Source organism: Lepidochelys kempii, chromosome 11 (assembly GCF_965140285.1).
Source record: "Lepidochelys kempii isolate rLepKem1 chromosome 11, rLepKem1.hap1, whole genome shotgun sequence".
Classification (NCBI taxonomy): Eukaryota; Metazoa; Chordata; order Testudines; family Cheloniidae; genus Lepidochelys; species Lepidochelys kempii.
Genome location: NC_136390.1, coordinates 42327571 through 42351471, shown reverse-complemented (window position 1 = coordinate 42351471; position 23901 = coordinate 42327571). Strand labels below are relative to the sequence as shown.

General features: G+C 40.8%; 1 protein-coding gene across 5 annotated transcripts in view; it reads left to right on the top strand.

Annotated features, from left to right (window-relative positions):
* WIPF1 (WAS/WASL interacting protein family member 1) overlaps window positions 1-23901 on the top strand; it is a 100498-nt gene that overhangs the window by 75400 nt on the left and 1197 nt on the right. The window lies entirely within an intron of this gene.

Sequence of the window (23901 nt, the reverse complement as noted above, 5' to 3'; positions counted from 1 at the left end):
TGTTGCTCATTAAATCAGAGGAAGAAGCCATGCAGGTTAGAAATATATTGGGCTAAATGCCTCTCCCCGCCCAGCAGTGGAAAACATGATTCCTGATTCAGCTCTGCAGGTTTTGTTACGGTATGATACTTTTGAGCCCAGCACTTGAATATCTGCAGGGGGGTGGGTTGGCAGAAGAGACTCTTCAAAATGAACATTGAACCCTAGGGAAACATGTCCAGTAGGACCTTCTCCATTATGTGACTGTGCAGTGGCAGAGCCCACCCTGCCTTACAATCTGTGCAATCCTGTTGACAACAGGGTAGGATTTGAACATGATAAATACAGCTTTGCCTTTCCAGTATGTTTGTTTACAAAGTCCCGTTTGGATTTTTTTACCTATGATGGTATTTGATAAAATACATATTTTTACATTTTGATATCTCTGGGCCTAATTCTGAGATGTGTTCCACGGACCTGATCCTACACTGAAATCCACCCAGCAGCGCGCGTGCGCACATGCAGAGCTGCAGGATCAGAGCCATGTGAGCTTCTTGCACAGATTTCAGAAGAAGCTCCCCCTGTGAAATGTATCTTTGGATCAAGCCCATGTGATCAGTAAATATACTAACATCACTTGTAAGAATGGCACTTAAAAAAAAAAAAAAAACATACGGGCTATGAATATTGAAAGTCTGTATGTGGCTCACTATTGTGTGAGTCTAAAGTCCAAAGAAGATTTAAAACACCTAGTGATATTTATAGGATAAATGATTGTATTCACGCTGTTTAAACTAAAGCACTTATGGCTTTCTGAGGAATGACATCATGGACTTGAGAATACAATATTTTAATGCATCACCCTGCCAAAGTCTTAATAAAATATGAATAGTTATGGAGTGTAACAACTGAGAGCCACTCCAGATGTTATACATTTTTGTAACTTATCTGCATATAGCAAAACAGTTTTACTTTGGCTGTGTCGATGAAAATGCTGTATTTCATTCCTGTAGCTGACTGCACCATCCAAAATACTCCACAATTCGCTTCCTGAGCAGAATTTCTCTATAATAATAACCAAAGCCATAACAAATTAGCGTAAATCTAATTTTAAACTGTGATGTGGGCTTCAGTGAGGGAAGCAAAGAAATCTAATCTGTTTGGAACTGTCTGATTCTTAGCACTTTCGAGTAGAAATTTTTTCAATATGTATACGCTAAGCATCCATAAAACACCTTTGAGAAATGAAAGTATTCATTTTTCCCTCAGATAGTAATAACTGTATATCTTTTGATTGTAAAATTCACCAAATATATTCAAAAAACAGTGCATCATTTTAACATTGAGTATATCATTTTGTATACAAGTAGATATTTGCAATAAGATCAGTATTACAGTATTTATTTCACTATGCATAATGTTTAAAAAAGATACGCATGAAACAAAACTGGTTAATCCAAGGGTGCCTTACTATATTTTAACAAACTTTTGATGTCAAAATAGCAATTACTGCCTTTTTATAAACATTTTAGATGTTTTGCTTTGATGTCTAATGTAAAATACAAAACAGTGCTTATTGAGTGATAATACAATGTTTGAGCTAAGTGTTTGCATTTGTAACATGCTTGATCCACTAATTTCAAAGCGAGTGAAATGTTTGAAAAGACTGCTGGATCAGGCCTTTAATTGGGGTATGAATGGAAGTTTGCTTAATTCCAAATCAATTTCTGGTGTTAATGCATTTGGAAATTAAGTGCATTTACCCCACAGGTTTACAGTCATTGGACCAATGTATCTCTTCTGTTATACTTGTACAATCCAATTAACTTCAGTGGGGCTGTGCAAGTGTATTAGAGGACCACTGACTGACCGTGTTTAGGATTTAGTATGTTTATTTTGGTGGCATGGCATTTTAAACATGCACTCCTTAAACTATCTGTATGTCATCACCTGAGACTCAAATTGTGACAAAGATGACCACTGAAACTCATTTCTATGCAAATCAACCAGATAAATAAAATCAGAGCTTTCTGTGTGAGATGGCCATTTTTATTTATATTTTCTAGTCAGTATTTTTTGATGAAGACCACATGCTATATATCTGTTGGAGTAACTTTCTTGATGCTTTATGACTTTATTCTAGCCACTCTGTTTAGGGATAAGAATTGGACTAAAATTAGACTAGCTTCTGTTCACAGGAATAACTGTTTTACATGTCTGTGGTGAAGTTTGCATCCTATTTATGAGGAAGGTGTGGGGAACTAATTTCCACTTGGGTTTGGGTGTCTTAGTACTATAATTTTGCTATGCAAAAAAATGCAATTAGAAACTACACTTTTCTCCTTTTAGAGTCAAGAATTCTGAGTCTTATGAGCAAACTTATAATTTTAATTCAAACAAAATATTATGTAATGAGAAACCTTGACATAGTCTTTATGGCAACAGAATCTTAGAAAGAGGAAGGAAGAATTTGTGTGCATGGGATTACATAAAAAATGGACTAAATATTGCTATAACAGTTCAAAACAAGACTTATATGTGCTTTTTCAATGTCACATTGTAGTATTGCGAATGTTGATGTCTTACTGTCCAGTAGGAACAAAATCTACTCTGGCATTACATTGGGTGTATAGTTTTCCAAACTGTACTCAACCAGGAAATAATGAGAATACATTGCATGAAATAGTCATTAAAAGAAAAACTGCTAAGGAAAATGTCTCTTCAAGTGAAAAGAGAGGAGGTGAGAAAGCCCTTTAGGCTCCAAAGCATCTAAAGTGAAATCTTCTAGGTTGTTTAATTAGTGTTTAGACCTGCGCAATTGCCGACAAAGGGGAGGTTTTGCAGGTGTTCAATGGGAGCAGCTCGGGCTTATATAAGTTTTTAGTTCCCAAGCGCGTGCAATGGCTATGCAAGTCAAAGAGGAGGAAATGAAGACTATGTGTTCAGAGAAAAAGAATAATGAATCTAATCGAGTATGTTTGAAATACTGTTTAACTTGGTGCACTGATGACAGGCCTGTAATGTAAAGTAATATAAAATGTGCTAAAGGCAACACTTGACATCTGGACTTGCGAAGCCACACAAGACTGTAACAGAGGAAGGAATAGAGCTCAAAATGGTTCCTGAAGAACAAATGAAGCATTTCTCTGAAAGAAATGTGTCAAGTGCAGCTGACAGCCTGCTGTGCTGAGAGAAGATTCTGGTAAATGTGAAGTCTTTGGGAAGCTTAACCAAAATTATCCAGAGCTGAGCTTGGAGCTAAGCTCGCTGGGCTTTTCATAAAATGTTAGTCATTGAGCAGAACAAAAATAACATTTATTTTGTTTGTGATTCTTTTTTTCTATTTTCTGCCCTATGTTAAATAATTTTTTTGCTTTTATTTAAGATAATGAATTGATTGTGGAGACTTACTTTAATTTAGGAACAAACCCTATCAGGTCCTTCAGGAGAGAGGAAGCTGACTACTGATCTTAAAGGGAAGCGGAAGTGTAATAATTAACCTGGACACTCGCTCAAGACTTGCAAAACTTCTTCCCAAATTGGTATATGCCACTTCCTCGCAGCACAGAGTGGGACTAAAAGGATGTCAAGCTTGGTTACAATGATTTTTATATACACTAATTTAATACTTAAATTAGCCTGTTAATTTTGGTTAATGAATGTTACAAATTTACATTGTATCTTATGATACTATACTTATAGGTAGGTATTATTTTAGGGCCAGATCCTACAGACATAGCTGAATAAAGACTTCAGGATTTAGTTCTAAGCAAGACGCACACAAATTTTAAAGTGAGGTGTAATGCCAAACAAAATTGTATACGCGAGGAAAGTGTTATGCATCAAATGTCTCCACTAAACAGGGAGAAGCAAATATTTTGCCTTTTGGAATGCAAACTATCAGGCACTTCCACATTTCCCCAAAGAAGTGTCCTTTCACTCCTCGCAATTCTGCTCTCACTCCTGGTCTTTAGACTTTTCCTATACTTTAGTCCAATTGGAGCCAGTATATAGGGTTAGCACCCCCTAGTCAATGTCTGAAAATACAAGCTGGGCTTCAAGTCTCATTCTCCCTTCAACCTCTCCTCAGAAGTAGAAGGATTATTTAACCCTAGTTAGGATAGTTCACAGCAATAACCCTAAAGCAGCCAATAAGTAGAACCACAAAAATTGGCAGGTGTCTGAATGCCTGAAACTAATTTTAACCGTGTTCTTAAAGTGACTGGATTTCAAGTTAATGGTGTCTCCTTATCACAGTTTATTATTTGTATTCCAGTAGTTCCTAGAGCTCCCAACTGAACATGGAGCTCCATTGTGCTACGTAGCGAACACCTAGTGCGAAAGAGCCCTGACCCCAAGAGCTTGCACTATAAGAAGGGAGAAGGAGAGGAAATATGATTGACAATGATGATGTCTGTGACAAATGTTCTTTTGATGATCAGATCCTTTTGTGAAAGAAGTCCATATAGTACTGCATCTCAATTTACCATCATAAAAATGCAATGGGCTCACCTAATTATTTTTTCCACAGATGGTGAAATTGATGTAATCAGTATAATGGTGCATTCTGAGATGGCCAAACTGTTAAATTCAGGGTACATGCAGAATATAGTCTTTAAAAACACCCATTTTGATGATGGGCAGTTCTCTGGGTTTTTTATTTGCAATTAGTTAAGAGTTGTGTAAGTTCAGCTTCTATAGAAAACCAGGCATAGAATAATCTTGGAAAGGAAGCCACAAAAGATAACTTTGTAAATGTTTAAAATACAGAGGGTAAATTTCATTGCATTCCCATAGGAAACTGCTGCTAATGCTCTCCTTGACTTGTATACCTTCAACAATATTTGTGTGCTAGATCAAAATCTTTTGTCTCAGTTCCTTGGTAAAAAGGTGCAAACAAGGTGCAAACTATTTATAGAAGAAATAGTTCCAGACCAAAGGACATGCTGTTAAACCCCTCCTTGGAAACTTGGAATACTTGAAGGGATTATGATTTCAAAATGGAAATCAAGTGAATAATTTAAATAAAATATTATAAAGGGAGATTGGCGAGAAGTAGAGGAGCTGGGGCCTTGTGTTCCTTAAACTACACTGTCACTGAAAGAAGCTAATTAAGATCAGATGAGTTCATGTTAATATTACAGCTCACATCCATGGTGCACACAGTCTGGTTGACTCTCATACTTTTCAACTGTAAAGTCCTTGGGTAAGAATTTTAAATAAGAGAGGCCAGAAAACTAGGTCAGCAACCATTTTCTTTATTCAGCTGCAACCAAGCATCTGCCTGCCAGCTCCTAAACTTCTTAGTCAGTGAGATGGGGCTAAAACTAAACACAGTAACAGCAGTGCACACAGTAACACAGTCACTCCTACTAATGCTCTTCTCCCAGTACATTATCATTTACCCTCTGCCAGACCACATGGATAGTCATGACATTTGCCCCATGTCTCTGACAGCAAGGAAGTCAAATCTTCAACTTCTAATGCAGTTTATTCAGTGGATTTGGAGCCTAGAAGAAGCTTCCTCACAAATTTCGAGAAGCAAGCCTTCAGGAATGAGGTGTGGCTGTAACCTGGCTGGCTGTGAGCATAAAAAGGACAAGAAGGGGAAGCCTTAATGTGAGAACCAGTGAAAGGTTGTAATAATGGTTACCATATTAGTTGCATTCCAGTAGCACCTAGAGGCCCCAGCTGAGAGATGGGGTCCATTGTGCAATACGATGAACTAAAACATAGTCTTTTTCCCAAGGAGGATAATTTAAAGAGAGAAGACAAAGGGTGGGAGAATGATTTTTTTTTTTAAATTTTAAGTTCTTCTGCAGAAGCCAACTTAACAATAAAGAATAGTAAATATTGCCTGTAATCACAGTATGTGGTGGATTGTCTAAATAATGTATACAGAGTATAAGATAACATGAGTGAGTTCTACAGAACTCAGCCTGCTGGGCTCTTATATTGTTTTGGTTTCATCATTGCCTTTTATTTTTATAACCACTTAATTTCCTTTAAATGCCCCTCTCTATCTTTACATCATTCATTTTTTTTTCTTCCTCAGCTGAAACAAATAACATTTTTATTTCAGAAGTGATGATACTAGTTCCTGTGAGTGCCTTCCTCATTTTGAATCTTAAACTATTTCTTGTTACTTTCTCCTGTATTAGTTAGTTCTGTTAGCACTCATAATGTGCTCTGCGAAAAGAATACATCATCCCTGCCCAAGTAGCCTGTAATCTAAAGCAAGACAAACAAACAGACACAGGGTTTGGGAAAGGGGTCCAACATGCACGCAACTGAATTATATTTTAAGTAGGGAGCATCGCTTTTCAGGGCTAACCTGTGCTCAAAAATAGGAACGTCTGGTATTTGATGGCAGTAGTTTTTACGAACAAATGTTTTAAGCTGTTGGGACTCCGTTTTCAAAAACAGCCTCTAATAATACAAGCGCAACTCTGTCAGTCTATGTTTTCATGCATGAAATTAGTCAAATCAAGTGTGTGTGCACGGAAATCAAATTTGTGTGCAAAGCATACCAGCTCATACATACACACATCAGGTAATTAGCTATCAAGCTGATTTTCTTATGGAAATCTAAGGTTTTGTATGCATCATTCTGATTTGAAAATGTGAGCCTTTATACATACATAGCACTGTGCAAATGATAAGTTCCCCCTCCACCCCCGTTTGCACCAATATTTTGCCATTTATTGCAGAGTGCAACTTTTGATAAACACAAAAACAGTTACCATTAATCTGTCAAACATGATGCATTCCTTGTACTTTCTAATGTGTTGCAGTTTTTCTCTTTGGATAGCAGAGGGCCAAAGGCATCACATGCAATTAAAAATCGATGTGTAAGCCATTTCCTAAGAAGGGAAGGGTATGTGTGGATGAGGAAGAGGTAGCTGAAGTGTTCAGACTATGACAAGAGCTCCGTAAAAGGAAGTGGCTCTGCATGTAAGATACAGCAGCTGTGAAAGCAGTGCACACATTAGTGTCTAGTGTGCAGTCTTATTTCTACTGGGCCAGTTGTCAAAAGGTTGTGGAAAGTGTTGTTTTGTTATACTATCTATAAACCAGCACTTTATTGCTGGAGTCTTGTGAAATCTTTCTGTAGCCTTACTGAAAATAGAAGCTTTCACTTCTGCTATCTTGCAAGTTACTTGCATTACTATGAAAGCAGTGAGACAAGGAAGATGTTTTATTTGAGAATACACAAGTGCATCTATAAGATTCTAAAAAAACCGAGGAGTCCTGGTGGCACCTTAGAGACAAACAAATTTATTTGGGCATAAGCTTTCATGGGCTAGAACCCACTTCATTGGATGCATGGAGTGGAAAATACAGGAGCAGGTATAAATACATGAAAAGATGTGAGTTGCCTTACCAAGTGTGAGGTCAGTCTAATGAGACAATTTACTTAACAGCAGGATACCAAGGGAGGAAAAATAACTTTTGAAGTGGTAATGAGAGTGGCCCATTTCAGACAGTTGACAAGAAGGTGTGAGGGGGAAATTAGTATTGGGGAAATTAGGTTTAGGTTTTGTAATGACCTAGATTTTCTAGTGGCCCTGTTCTTCTTTCTGGCTGATTTCATGGAACACCTTCCCTGAGTCTGCCTGCCTGACCCCTCCCCTTTCTTCATTCAAATTCCTCCTTCAGACTCATTTTTGCTCTACTACCTCCCACAAGTGAATTATTACATATTTAAAAATAAAATAATGCCCAGGTGCCCAAATAACCACATCATTTTATTGCTGGGACCCTCATCCTGCCTGTGCATCTTGAACAAGACTGTAAATTCTTCAGGGTAGGGACCATCTCTTTTTATTTGTCCTGCAAAGTGTCCCACAAACTTGGGGAAAGGGGGCTATAAAAATAATTTTATTGATTAAAAACATTCAAAATTATTTAAAATGTCTGTAGTTGATGGAACAGGTATGGACACACAAGTACATATAACACAATATGAGAGGCCTGCGTATATAGCTCAGTGGTTTGAGCATTGGCGCGCTAAACCCAGAGTTGCGAGTTCAAGTCTTGAGGGGGCCATTTAGGGATCTAGGGCAAAAATTGGGGATTGGTCCTGCTTAGAGTAGGGGGTTTGACTAGATGACCTCCTGAGGTCCCTTCCAACTCGGATATTCTATGTGCACCTCAGGGGCGAGCAAACTTTTTGGCCCGAGGGCCACATCTGGGTATAGAAATTGTATGGCAGGCCATGAATGCTCACAAAGTTGGGGCTGGGGTGCGGGGGGGGGGGGGGCTGAGGGCTCTGGCTCGGAGTGTAGGCTCTCAGGGGCGGCCAGAAATGAGGAGTTCAGGGTGTGGGAGGGGGCTCCGTGCTAGGGCATGGGATTGGGGCAGGGGACCGGGTGAGGGCTCTGGCTGGGGGTGCGGATGAGGTATTTAGGGTGCAGGAAGGTGCTCTGGGCTCGGACTGAGGGGTTTGGAGGGCAGGAGGGGGTGGGAGCACGGGGAGGTGGCTCAGGAGTACAGGCTCCAGATGGTGCCTACCTCAAGCAGCTCCCGGAAGCAGCGGCATGTCCCCACTCCAGCTCCTACGTGGCGGCGCAGCTAGGTGGCTCTGCACGCTGCCCTGTCCACAGGTGCCGCCCCTGAAGCTCCCATTGGGTGTGATTCCCAGCCAATATGAGCTGCTGGGACAGCGCTTGGAGTGGGGGCAGCATGCGGAGGAGAGCCCCCTGGCTGCCCCTATGTGCAGGAGATGGGGGGGGCATGCCACTGCTTCCAGGAGCCAAGTGGAGGGGCCCCAACCCTGCTCCCCAGCTGGAGTGCCAGAGCAGGGCAAGTCCCAGACCCCATCCTCCAGCAGGAGCTCGAGGGCTGGAGTAAAACAATTGGTGGGCCAGATGCGGCCCACAGGCAGTAGTTTGCCCACCCCTGGTATAGCTTCATGTTTAATAAGCAGGAAAAGCATATCTACCTAGACTGGATACTCTCCGCCACCTTCCTGGGAGCATACTGTGTACATGCTGCATATGAATTTCCAGTTGATGGAAATCACAAGTAGTGATAACAAGTAGTGTGCATCTGAAAATGCCCTCGGAGAGACAATTCACCAAACAGCTAATTTCAGTGTTTCAAGCAATTAAAGAGGTTTACACAGTATATTGTGCAAGTGGCATAACATAGCATGGCATATTATAGCAGTAAGTCACTAAAAAGGACATTCAAAAAAATAGTGGCCCAATTTTTGCATTAAATTATTCTGCTGTATCCATAATGTTACTCTAGATTTACACTGGTATAACTCAGCACAGAAATTGGCCCATTTAAAAAAAAAAAAATCTATTCCCTCAGTCTGGTTTCACTGATAGCTTATGTCTCATTGCAATTTTTATCTTAAATATATATATTTGAGACCTTTCTCTTTCTCCATCTTTTTTATTTTTGGTAGGTGGATTCATATTTTCCCTCCAGTGGAATTAAGTTACCTTTTAAGAATCCCTTAAGTTTTAAAAAACAAAAGATAGTTTCTAAGCCCTACAATCCTGCAATTTACTGAGCCCTATTGAAATAAATTGGTGAGATACTTGCTACACTGAAGTCCTTGGCAAAATGCCCATGGACTTCAGTGGGACAAGGCTTCATGTGGCTCAGGGGTCTGCACGCCCAGCATCACTAATAGGATTGTGGGTTTTGTTCCTTAGGTACATTTCAGAATATTTCCTCTTGGTTTACAATGTGATCTGTAATTATGTTGGCTCCGTACCAATTTGGATTCTAATTTGCAAAGAAAAAAAGTGTCTACTAGCTTGTTGTCAGTAGACAACACCTTGACTTTCTGAATTTTGGCATTAAATCTCAGATTACTGCAAAAATTGTGTTTTTTCCCCAGAATGTTCTTTACTTAAGAAAGCAAAGATGGTGTTTTCCAAAAGAGCACTAGGTGGCGCTTATGATTTGTTCACATAAACCTTTGCATTGCAATCATAAGGGACTACAACATCTATAAGGTCATAGTCAAATTATGAAATTATATAATTTATAAATTACTTTTGATCAATATTTTACTTCATGTGAGAACAAAATGTATTTTTATATTTTAAGGTATATTCCCAACTCACAAAATATTTTGTTTTTAACCTCTTTGAGCAGAACTATAGCTATGAAAATTTAAAGTTAGTGACAACAGTACCTTTCTATCTTTTGCCTGCTGGTACAGCAACTTGTAAAATGACTCACGTATAATCTAGACAGGGCCTGATTCTCCACTCAGTCACACAAGTTTTATGTCAGTGTAACTCCATCAACCAACCTAAACCTGGTGTAACAAAGTGGAGAATCAGCTCCATAATTTTGTTACAAGAACGGATTCAGAGGGAAGGCAGGTTACTATTAGCATTTTAAAATATAAATAAAAAACCCCACATCCATTATTATAGCTAAACTGATAGAAGCAGAACAGAAGTTGAGAATTTAAACACTGTTCAGAAAGAATAAAGGAAGAAGGGAGGGCTGCCATCACTGAAAATATTCAGATCTAGAAACAGATACCCATCTCTTAAGGACCTTTAAGAATAATTAAATCAGTTCTGTGATCCAAAGATCTGGCACACGTGATCCATTTGAGGTCTCTTGCAACCCAAATGTGACAGTGTGTACCCACCCACACTGGTTCAGCAAGGATAAACCACACTCTGTGGCTGAGGAGGCCTAGGTATAAAAGAGAGTAGCTCAGCTCACTCTGGACTGGCTGCTGAAGGGAGTACATGTGTTTGCAGTCTCCTGCGAAGAGCCTACCAGAGCACCAAGACACAGGAGCCAGCCGAGTCTCCAGCCGACCCGCAGCTGCACACCACCACCAACAGAGGAGAGACAACAGAAGCCTCAAAACTACCAGTCTCGGAAGAAAGGGTAGGAAGTAGCCCAGAGGAACTAGACAATGATCTGGTTATGGAATCAGAGCTATACTCTGTGTGTTTTGGAAGGACCCCGGCTGAGTCTATGCTGGATTTTCCCCCACCTACTCCCCCAGACAGGGCCCTGAGTTGGGACCTGGTGGAGTAGGGAGGGCCCGACTGCTACCCACCCCAGTGGCAGCCCACTCTACTCTGGCCATGGGGCCGTGCAGTCCCACAGAGGAGGGCAGTCTTACTGACACTGGCCACTAGGCTGTGCTCTCTTGGGAGTCAGGGCTGTGGTGTGGGCAATTAGGTTACTCGGGCTGCCAACCCCCTACTTTAATTCCCCCACAAACCAGCACTCCTCTGATGAGGGTACTTACCCCACAACATCAAATGATTCTAAAAACTTGAAGGGTTAAAATAAAATGCAAAATCATTAAATATGAGAAGCAATGGGGGAGAGGAAGGAAGAGGAACTGTGAAGCATGTGCAGAGCAGTGGAGAAGACGAAGCATGAAGGCATGTGCAAGAGCACAGGAGAAGGATGTACCAGTAGCATGTACGCAGGAGTGCAGGAACAACAAGGGACATGGTAGCATGTGTATGGAACAGAGGAACAAAAGATTTGGAATTAGGAGGGGGAGATGAAATGAACAACAAAAAGAACTGGTCTGATGGGGTTTTCTACCCGAAACAGACAACACAAAAAAAGATACAGTAATTGCAATGTAATGTTTAACTGCACGTGTACAAATTCATTAAATGAGAGATGTGCTTTCCGAAACGTTGTAAGCTGCTGTTGTTTCCATAGGGATATACTGTGCTCACAAACAGAATCATGATAAGCAGGGGAGATCGTTCGATTAAGGTCTGACCAACAGTGAAAAGGTTTCAACATACACCATTCAAAAACTCATGCATGATATGTAGGTGTCAAAAGTGGCTTTGGTTTTCCAAATGAATTAGTTTGTCACCAGCTGGCATGCTAGTCAAGTCTTGCAGATTTCTTATCAAAAAGACAGTTTATTTTATGCAACTTATCTGAGTGCAAGTTTCCTTAGCAAAGTCAGAGAGGGCTTGCAAGCAGTGTTTGACAACTGGAGTTACAACTGCTAATCTCATTCCATTTCTTTCTTTTGATAGAATCAAAATGAATTTAATTTTCTCACAATGACCATGGATAACAACTCTTAAATGAGTGCAGACATGATGGAAGGAAATGACAGTCACAATACCAGTAACTGTCTTTATACAGTCAAGTGAATGAAAGTGGCTTCACATGGAAACTAGCCACAACTCACATTTCATTACATCATGTGGTGGTTCCTCAGCTAATTCAAAGCAAACATATACAATGTATAATAACTTCAATGTCTATATACTGTACACTGTATAAACTAATGCTACTCAAATATACAGCTATTTCTAAATCATAACATAAAACTGGAAGACAAAAACTTTTTCATTTCAAATAACAAATCCCCTAGATTAACCACTCATAAAGCAGTATGTTAGAACAGTGAAGTTTAGAATTCTACTTGATAGGGCCACTATTTCTTTTGGCATTTTTTTACCCTGCAGTTTGACACGTTCACACAGTATTGAAGGGCAGTCTAGGGTTTGTACTTTGACTTGTCAGACTGATTTGTTTGCTGTGCTAGCTTTCCAGAAGCTGTCATCTCTGTGCCAATGATCACGCTGCTTTTTTCACAATATCTTTGCATCGCTTTGTCTGTCTCCCTCATAAATTTTTAGGCCAAATCCTGGTCCTACTGAAATCATTGGGAGTTTTGCTACTGACTTCACTGAGACCTCTCTGTGGATCCTTATACATTATACTCTGCAAGGGGGGTGAATTTCACCCTGTATAACTTTGTCTTTTGGTGCCTAGTGCCTTACAAGAAGAGGATGTTTCCATTTCAGTAAAGCTGTCCTTGCAGAAGCATTGCTGCCATTCTGGTTTGCAGAATTTCATAAAGATTTGTCTCTTATCATTTGACATGGAAGGTTGAAGATTATAACTATGACATTTTTCTTCTCTTTGATACGCCAGTGCTGATAAGCAGCCACCTCACAGAACCCCCTGGTGACCTCAGAGTAGTCCTGCACATAGCGTCTCACCTCAGTTTCACTTCTTGGATCCCCAAATAAACTCCACAGAGTTTTACCAGCCCTCTTTAGGGTCTGATTTATTACCTTAAAGTTCAAAAGTAAACAACCCCCACGCCCAGTACAGTCCAAACTTCCCATGTTCAGACAGAGACCTTCCTGCCTCAGCAGGCTTCTCTTGCCCCTTCCTTGCTGGAGCAATTTCTCTGCTCTCAGAGTATTCCTTTGAGAAGCCTCTATCACTCTCTCTAGTCTCACTAAAGCCCCTCCACCACCTTACTGTGGGCTCCTTCTGCTCTTCATAGGAAAGTGCTTCATTCCTCTCAGGTGCGGCTCATTCTGCAATCAGCCTTGGCTTGGCCTCAGACTCTCCAGGGCAAACAACCCGATTACATCCAGCAACATATGCCCATGTTTCAGATATAAAATAAGGTGGAAGTTATCATAGGCTGTAAACATGGACTTCAAGCTTTTGTGTGATACTGTGATGGTTCCAGATTTGATGTTCCAATCTTCCCTACAGAAAATACCAATTTGGTTCTGGTACCCAATTTAGACACCACAATGACTGGTACTATTGTAAAATGCTAGACAAGCAGATGGGTAACTTGATCAATGAGGACGATGTTTGACAAAGGTAAGAGAAGGTAATTGAAGATGCAAATTTACTTTGTTGTGTTTGAGGTCATTGGTGTGATGCTAGGTCTTATAAGCTTATGAGTTATGTTGTTCCAGTTTAGCTGTTATGTTTTGGTTTTTTTCAGCTGAGTAGTATAACTGTCTTGGCAAAACTATAGGTGATAAACTGGATGTCATATGGCATATGTGCAATAAGAGCATTGTCATCCACATAGAGAAGTTCCTATGCAATATCTTCATTTACTTTTGGTACGTGTGTTCCATTGCCACATTCCCCCCTGCAATTGGTAGTATTTTGGTGAGATGAAGAGAAATTTCAAGAAGTCTTTCAATCTGTTCATTTTAAAGCACTTGCCAGAAGTTGTTCAATGTTTAATACAAATGCCTGGTATGACATTTCAGGTGGCATCATCAATCTGTTGCTGTACAGAAGAAACCAAAGAAACTTCATATCAAAACATATCCCTGCTACATTCCATTTGCTATTACAAAATGGATCCATGAGAATTTGGTCTACAATTACTCCAGCTTATTCTATCATGCAGTTGGAGAGTGACATGCATTAATATTTCTGGACAGGAATTTCCACAGTCAGTGTTGTAAAGTTAGCAGTGACAGCATACAGGTCCCGGTCTTGTTCACTATATTTTTCTTGTAAGCAACAAGCAGCGTGATAGTAGTGCTTCTTTTTGATTTAAAGTTACAAGCCCCAACTCTCTGCTGGCATAAACCCATTGCCTTCAACAAGTTTTCACAGAACATTGGGGTTCTGTCAATAACAAAGAAGCACTTGAGTAAGTATTTTTCATGAGTAAGTAACAGAGAGAAAGGAGATTACGTAAAAGGTGCTATTCTCTTCTTTCAATTGTGTCTACAATTGCTAACAATGGTTGTATCCATAAGTCTCTAAGTGTTCCATGTTGTTCTAAAATAAATGAACAGCTGGCTGGAAATTACACTGCTACTATATTGGTAGAACTCAAGGTGTATTTCATCCTGATTCATTTGTGTGTACCATAATTACCTCTGCCTGCTCATCTCCTTCCAAAAGTAGTGATACCCCTGTCTTCCTGCAAAGGTCAATCATTGTCACATTCTACTGGGAGCTTATTTTGTGATGTTCAGTGGTGTTTAAGGCAGGGTTAGCTGCACTGCCTATTATTAAGATTGCCTGACACTACTATCAGATTCGGCAGCAGGTAGCTAAGGCTAGAGGTGGCTCCAGTCAACCTAAATCCAGCTCCACTGGTGAAACCCAGATGTGCACTATGTGATGCTGTGATGGGCTCCTCAAGCTGCCTCCTAGCAAGCCAATGGGCCAGAACAGGGAGCCAGGCCTAGGCCAGCACCAGGGGACAGGAGCAGAGCCGCCACTGCCCAGGGTGAGTGCTGGATGGGCCCATACCCCAGGCCTCCCCTCTGCACCAGGCTGGGATAGATCTGCGCACGGACCCCCCCACAAACAATATTTTCATCCTTCACCTGTGATTAGAGATCCCTGCTTTCAGCTACTTAGAACTTCAAACTTTAGATGTTTGCCTGGAGTTTTCCGTGCTGGGTGTCCGCCTCAGGCTGCAATTTTATTTTTATTTTTTAAATTTCAGCCAAAACTGTTGAGCAAGTTCTGAGAATGAGGCTAGGGGAAAACACATTGTTTTGCCAATATTAAAATGTTTTTGAAACTTTCTTTGAAAAGCTCTAGGGCCTTTGACCGCTCCAGCATTGCTCCAAACTTTTACAGGGTGCAGGTAAATATAACTCTGATGTTCTCTTATGAATGCTACGTCCTCATCACACAATGATTCAACACATTCCAGCTCTGAGCTACCAGGACTCAAAAGGGCTTCCCTGTAATAGCTGCTCCAGGCTGGGGTGGGACCAGGCACTGGAACTGACAACAAAGAGCTTGTCTCTCCTTTGCTCTTGATGACACTCTTGTCCCTACCCCCAGGCTCAGGCAGAGTGGAGGAAGCTGTCTGATTGGATGCAGAGGAGACAAAAGCCAGTCCTGGGGTGAGGAGAGGAAAAGGAGAAGATTGGGACAAGGCTTCTGGTGAGAATGGGATGAGTAGGAGGGTGCAGAGAAGAAGTGTGCCTGGGAGGTGGAGTAGGAGAGCCAGTGTGGGATGAAGGGGAGAGACAGATCAGACAAGGAGCCAGGAGGGAGGAACTCCTGACTTACAGCTAGGCAAAGGATTTGGGGCCGGAGAGGGAGACTAGGAATGGTTGTGTAAGGAGACTGGATCTGGGATGAGAAGCCTGAGTAGTGGAGACTGGGGGACTCGGTAGGCAAAGAGAAGGGGACTGGGACAAGGAGCCAGGAGGAGAGGGGAAAAAGAGCAGGATTTGGACAAGGACAGATTGGAGGGGACGAAGTAGAGGGAGTCAAGTTTGGTGTCATGGGCAGAAATATCTGTGACCATTACAGCACACTCCCCTCCAGATCAGTTATTCCTTTGGCTCAAGTGGCAGAGGTCTGTATAGTGGATCTAAAGGTTTCAGATCTGCTGATGAACCAGGTGGGTCTCACTATGATGCTATATGATAGAATTTTGAGGAGGGGAGGGGAGTTCACTTTGCTTTTTTAAAACTTGGGATATTACCCACCCATCCACATACACAAAATTGTAAGTGAAAGAACTAGGGCTGTCAATTAATTGCAATTAACTCATGTGATTAACTCAAAAAAATTAACCGCAATTAAAAACATTAATCGTGATTAATCACACTGTTAAACAATAGAACACCAATTGAAATTATTAAATATTTTTGGAAGTTTTTCTACATTTTCAAATATATTGATTTCTATTACAACACAGAATACAAAGTGTATAATGCTTACTTTATATTATTATTTTTATTAGAAATATTGGCACTGTAAAAAACAAAAGAAATAGCATTTTTCAGTTCACTTCATACAAGTACTATAGTGCAATCTCTTTATCATGAAAGTGTAACTTACAAATGTAGATTTTTTTTATTACAGAACTGCACTCAAAAACAAAACAATGTAAAACTTTAGAGCCTACAAGTCCACTCAGTCCTACTTCTTGTTCAGCCAATTGCAAAGACAAACAAATTTGTTTACATTTACGGAAGATACTGCTGCCTGCTTCTTAATTATAATGTCACCTGAAAGTGAGAACAGGCGTTCGCATGGCACTTTTGTAGCCAGTGTTGCAAGGTATTTATATGCCAGATCTGCTAAACATTCATATGCCTCTTCATGCTTCGACCACCATTCCAGAGGACATGTTTCCATGCTGATAATGCTTATTAAAAAAAATAATGAGCTAATTAAATTTGTGACTGGACTTCTTGGGGGGAATTGAATCATAGAATATCAGGGTTGGAAGGGACCTCAGGAGGTTATCTAGTCCAACCCCCTGCTCAAAGCAGGACCAATACCCAACTAAATCATCCCAGCCAAGCTTTGTCAAGCCTGAACTCAAAAACCTCTAAGGAAGGAGATTCCACCACCTCCCTAGGTAACCCATTCCAGTACTTCACCACACTCCTAGTGAAAAAGTTTTTCCCTAATATCCAACCTAAACCTCCCCCACTGCAACTTGATACCATTATTCCTAGTTCTGTCATATGGTACCACTGAGAACAATCTAGATCCATCCTCTTTGGAACCCCCTTTCAGGTAGTTGAAAGCAGCTATCAAATCCCCCCTCATTCTTCTCTTCTGCAGACTAAATAATTCCAGCTCCCTCAGCCTCTCCTCATAAGTCATGTGCTCCAGCCCCCTAATCATTTTTGTTGCCCTCCGCTGGACCCTTTCTAATTTTTCCACATCCTTCTTGTAGTGTGGGGCCCAAAACCGGACACAGTATCCCAGATGTGGCCTCACTGATGCCGAATAGAGGGGAACGATCACGTCCCTTGATCTGCTGGCAATGCTCCTACTTATACAGCCCAAAATGCCATTAGCTTTCTTAGCAACAAGGGCACACTGTTGACTCATATCCAGCTTCTAATCCACTGTATAGGAAGAGCCCCTGTGTGGCAATACCTCAGAGGGCAGGATGATGACCTGTTATATTATTTCTTTTCTTTCTGTATGGGGTGGTATGAAGGGGTGTACCTGGCCCTTTGAGGCCCCCTGCTGGAGGCCTTGCGATGCTACCTTATCCTGTCCCAGATAAGGGGGGGTCCTCTGGGCCTACCTAGAAAGACTGCAGAGAAGCAGCCAATCAGCGTGCAGCAGATTCAAATAAAAGGAGTTGCAGGGCCTGAGCAGCTCAGTTGCTGGCTGGGACCAGATGGGCTAGGAGACAGCAAAACTCTCCAAGCAAGGAAGCCTCGGAGAGACCGTGCTCAAGCAGGGATAGGACAGAGACAACCCAAGGATTATAAGCCTAAGGTAACATGTGAAGATGGTGGGACTGAGTGGGAAGCAGCGAAGGGAATGCAGCAGCAACTATTCAGGGAAGCAGTACATGGCCACTGGTGCAGGATCCCTGAGTTGAGACCTGGAGTAGTGGGCAGACCACCACCACCAGCCACCAGTGCTGGAAAGGCCGAAGCCCTGGAAAGGGGACATGGCTAATTTAAAAGCCCAAGAAAAAAGGCTAGATTTAAAAGGGCCCAGAGACAGGACTGAAGACCCCAGAGAAGGCCAACCATGTGTTGAACCTTGATACCCCAAAAGGACACTAAACTTGGGAGGTGACCTGGATGGAGAACTGGGGCAATGAGAACTGGTGAAAACAAAGAGTTTCAAGGGAGAAAGCCCTGGGGGCAGTGCTCTATAACAGTTAGCCTAGAAGGGGTTCATCCATTGTTGACTGAGTGACTTAGCCGGAGGGCTGAGCCACTTAAGATCCACCCGATGAGGTTATCAACCTACCGGGGGCACCAGGTGAAAAAGAAAACTGCAGCACCACACTCAGCTGACAGGAGGCACTCACAAGAGTGGGTTCATCGATTCCAAGGCCAGAAGGGACCATTGTGATTATCTAGTCTAACCTCCTGTGTAACACAGGCCATAGAACTTCCCAAAAATAGATCCCGGAGCAGATCTTTTTAGACAAACATCCAATCTTGATTTTAAAATTGTAAGAGATGGAGAATCCATCAAAAACTTTGGTAGATTGTTCAAATCGCTAATTACTCTCACTTTAAAACATACTTTATTTCCAGTCTTAATTTTCATACCTTCAACTTCCAGCCATTGGATTGTGTTATACCTTTTTCTGCTAGAGTGAAGAGCCCATCATCAACTATTTGTTCCCCATGTAGGTACTTACAGACTAACGTTGTCTTTATTAAGCTAAATTATTAATTTCCTTGAATCTTACTATAAGGCATGTTGGCTAAGAATTCTTTTGGTTCTTCTGTGAACCCTCTCCAATTTATTAACATCCTTCTGGAAGCGTGGATACTAGAACTGGACACACAATTCCAGCAGCCGTTGCGCCAGTACCAAATACAGAGATACAATAACTGCTCTAATCCTACTGAGTTTCCCCTGTTTATGCATCCAAGGATCACAGTAGTCCTTTTGGCCACAGCATTGTACTGAGAGCTGATGTTCAGCTGATTATCCACCACGGCCCCCAGATCTTTTTCAGAGTCACTGCTTCCCAGGATAGAGGTCCCCATCCTGTAAGTATGGCCTACGTTCTTTGTTCCTAGTGATGTATATTTACTTATAGCAGTATTAAAACATACACTGTTGGCTTTGCACAGCTTATCAAGCAATTCAGATCGCTCTATATCAGTGTGTGACGCTTTCTCAGTGTGCAGAGTGGTAAAGTCACTCTGTTACCCATTTGCCTCAGCATAAACGGGAACTGCTGGGGCTAAACTGAGTCACAACTCTTTGTCACTCCAGTTTGCTAGTCAGCCCCACAGAGTCCTCAGGACTCCACCAGTCCTAACTTTGCCTTGCAGGTTAATCCTTGGTGCATTCAGCTCCCAGACTCTCCAGAAGCATCTCCCTGCAGCATCCAGCCCCTGTCACTGGACACCCACAGAAATGACCAAGTCTGCTGTCTCCAAAGAGACAGGATACACAGCCGCCTGTTGGCTTAGCTGAGGATTCACACTTTATTTCAACACACTGCATTGGGATGAACTTACAGTGCAAGGAAACATAAGTTTATTAATAAAGAACAGAAATTCAACTGATACTGAGCAAATGTAACAGAGAGAGAGAAATAGTTAAAAATAAAACTAAAGGATAACATGCTTCTAAGTGACTAAAACTTAACTAACCAAAATTCTTGGCTAAAATAAGATTCTTACCTAAATCGGCCTTTCAGTGTCACCCACCCACATGTTAGGGGATCCACTGTGCAAAAATACAAAGAGCACTGGCCTCTTTGTCCCCTAAGTGATGGGTAACCAAAGGTCATTTTGCTGCCCCTTATATTCCCCAAAGTTTATTGTCTCTGACACCAGAATCAGGATGAATCCCTGGGGTTCAGACTCCAATGTCTTCCCAGGCTGATTTCACATCCTCATGTTAATTTGTTGCCCCTGTGTATCTCCAATGCAAATGAACTGCCTACTGTCTCTGGCATCACCTTGCTCAATTCTCATTAGAGACATGGGGATAACTATATTCCCTCTTGTCTGGAAGACAACTCGTTTCTCCCTTAGTTTGGTTACAGACTTAAAGCATAATATCAGTAATTCCTCATATAGTGTAATAAATACATTTTTCAATTATATTAATGGCCAGTGTGTCACCAGCTTTCATTTGGTACTCATACAACATTCTTTATAGATTGATATCATGACAGCAATGTGATAGGTGTAATGAGTTTCTCAAGCTTGATAGGAGTTGCTGAGAAGTGAAATACCAGTGGGCCTCTGTGTCACACAGTGACCATAGGATTAGATAGGTAAATAAAAGGGTTTTAGCAGCCATGGGAAGACCTTGGAAATAATGTGCTTAAAGTTAAAAAAAAAAAAATGTAACTGGAGAGAAGTTGTAAAAATGCTGAGCTCAGAATGTGGATGATAAGAAAAGAGGGGCCTCTAATTATCCCGGATGGTTCCAACTAGTTTGAACAATAAAGAAGGGTTGTGCATGTTGAGTCAGAAGTAACTTTAACATACCAATGTTACCTTGGAGCTGTACCCGGTTATACACAAGCTTCAGCTAAAGAAGTATTGGTCAGCAGCTAGGAAGAAGTATGGTAAAGATTTAAAAAATAAAATAAAAAAAGACTTGGAAAAAGGGAACCCAGTCAGCAATCTTATCTACTTCAGGCCTAAGAACAGGGTCTAGCCCTAAACTGCTAAAGTTAGTAATTGGCAATGACATAACTTTTTTGTTAAAGGGTAGAAAAGGGTGAGCTCTTAAATGGCTCATCACTAGTACCTGGCTGACCAAATTGGAGCCAGTCAGCATAGGTTTGACCACCCCTGGGTCTCATCCTTTGTAAGTATTTGATCATTACTTATAAACGTTTGTTGTTGTATAGCTGTAGTAACTGCTTATCATTTAGGCTTTTAAACATGTTTAGAGCAATTACATAAATACTTGAATTTAATGAAGGAATTTATGGTTAAATCAGTGTCTGGCAGGACCCTATATTAATATCCACAACAATTCCAGTAGTGACCTGTCCTCTTTATTATTTACCACTCACCCAATTTTTATGTCATTCAAAAACTTTCAGTGTTTATTTTTATTATTATTATTCCAGGTCATTGATGACAATGCCTAATGTAAGACCAAGAACAGATCCCTGTTGGACCCCACTAGAAACACCCATTCAATGATGATTACATTTTGAGACCTATCAGTTAGCCAGAGTTTAAACCATTTAATGTGTGCCATGTTAATTTTATATCATTCTAGTTTTTAAATCAAATTGTTACCATGTCAAATGCCTTACAGAAGTCTATTACCTCAACACAACTATCTTTATCAATTAAACTTGTAATCTCATCTAAAAAAAGATATTAGTTTGACAGCATCTAGTTTCCACATCAAGCCCTGTATCAGCTACTCCATTATCTTGCCTAAGACCAATGTCTTACTGACAAACCTATAGTTACCCAGGTCATCTCATTTACCCTTTTTAAATATGGGCACATTACCTTTCTTCCAGTTTTCTGGAACTTCCCAAGTGTTCCAAGACACATTGAAAATCAACATTAATGGCCCAGCAAGCTCTTTTGCCAGCTCTTCTAAAGCTCTTGGATGAAAGGTATCTGGACCTACTGATTTTAAACATGCTTAAGTGTTGTAGCTGTTTTTTAATATTGTCCCAATGTAGTGGAACAGAGAGTGCTATCACATCATATGATATGACCACGGGATAGCTCAGTGGTTTGAGCATTGGCCTGCTAAACCCAGGATTGTGAGTTCAATCCTTGAGGGGGCCATTTACATATCTGGGGCAAAAATTGGGGATTGGCCCTGCTTTAAGCAGGGGGTTGGACTAGATGACCTCCTGAGGTCCCTTCCAACCCTGATATTCTATGATTCTATGTTACTATTTTCCCCCCCAAATAGAGAACATAAATATTTATTGAATACTTCTGCCTCTTCTGTGTTATTATTGATAATTCTACCATTTTCATCCAGTACTGGTACAAAACCATTGTTAGGATATTTTTTTGTCCCTAATATATTTTAAAAACTTGTATTGTCCTTATCTCTGTTGGCCACAGAGTCTTCCTTGTTTCCCTTTGCTTCCCTTATCAATTTTCTACAATTCCTAGCTTCTGTTTTATATTCATTACTATCAACTTCCCCTTTCTTCAGTTTGTTTATTTTTTATAGATGCGTTCAATTCCCCTCTAAACCAGGTTCATTTTTAAACCAATATAGCAGAATTCCTTGTTTGTGGATTTTTGAACATCTAGTAAAGTGTTCTTAAACAATTCCCAATTATTCACATTTCCCTGATTAAATTCTTCCTGAGAGCTGATGTGGCTCACAATTGTTTTCACCTTTGTGAAATATGGTACTCTTAAATTTCTCTGTGTGTGTATACAATGTATTTTTCTGGTCTGGACTTTATTCTGTTTGCACATTATAAATATGATCAAGTCATGATGATGGACTTATTATTGCAAGATCACTTTCACTGAAGGTGCCTTCCACCTTCAAATTCTCAACTAGTTCTGCCCTATTTGTCAATTAAATCTAGAACAGCCTCTCCCCTTCTCCAGTTTCTGTAATAAAAAGTTGTCTGACGCGGGCTCCCCTGGGGCCTGATATAGCAAACACATGGGTGTGGGCATCCATTGATAGAGTTGTGTACATGTGTCAGGGGGAGGAGAAACTAACAAAGAAGCAACAGAAAGCCAAGGACAGCCAGAACAAGCTCTAGGAACCTGAGAAAAGCCTAGAGAGATTTTGGGCTAAATGCTAACCGGAAAAGCACCTGGAACTGTGAGCAAAAAAACTGTTTGCCTACTGAGTTCAGGAAAGCAGGACTTTGTAAATAAAGAGGAATGCATCAGAGAAATAGCTGACTCCAAATCAACTTTTCCACCTGATTGAAGCAACCCACTAGACCCTGAATTTTGGCTAACAGCTCAAGTAAAAAAAGGGATGACAATATTCTCTGTCCCGTAGTACTTTCTTCTACATTATTGACATCAGTGATACGGTGGTCATCTGTACAGTATTTAATTAGTATTGTACTGAGGACCGTGTGGTTATTTTTCTCAATGTGTATTCTATAATTAGTTGAGTTAAAGAACTAGTTTAATATGTTAAAGGCATGCTGCCTTGTCTACATGAGGTTGTTAACATGTGCTTAGCTAACATCTTTCAAGTCCTAGTCTAGACAAGGCGTTTCTAGGCTAGGGAGCATGGGTTTGAGTATGATCCTTAAACAATGTTCCCACTAGTGCAGCTAACTCACCCCCCCCCCGCCACCTTTTTTGCGGGTTTTTTTGTGTTTTGTTATTCCCTTTCCACTTTTTTCCATTTGTGAGCATCTATTCTAAGTTTATTGTTCTCTCATTAGCTTCTCCTTTTTGTTGTCCTGCCTCTCCATTTTTTTATCTTCTTTCCATTTCTGTTTCTCCCCTTTTCTGTTTTGTTTTTTCTCCCCCAGGCTGGTCATGCACATAGCACTAGTCTAGAAAAAGGAACAGAATGAAATTGATGTGATCCTAGGCTGTTTCACTCTGCTGCTACTGTTGGAGATGCTCTGTGTGTGGGAGCATCAATGACACAGGCCAATACAATTATCTACTGTTGGGAACAGAGGAAAGATAGACAAGCAGTGTCCTCAAAATCAGTACTGAACCAGTCACCTAGCATGGTGCAATGGAGCACTACATTGCTGAAGGTGCTCTTCTGGGACAAACTGTACTTAAT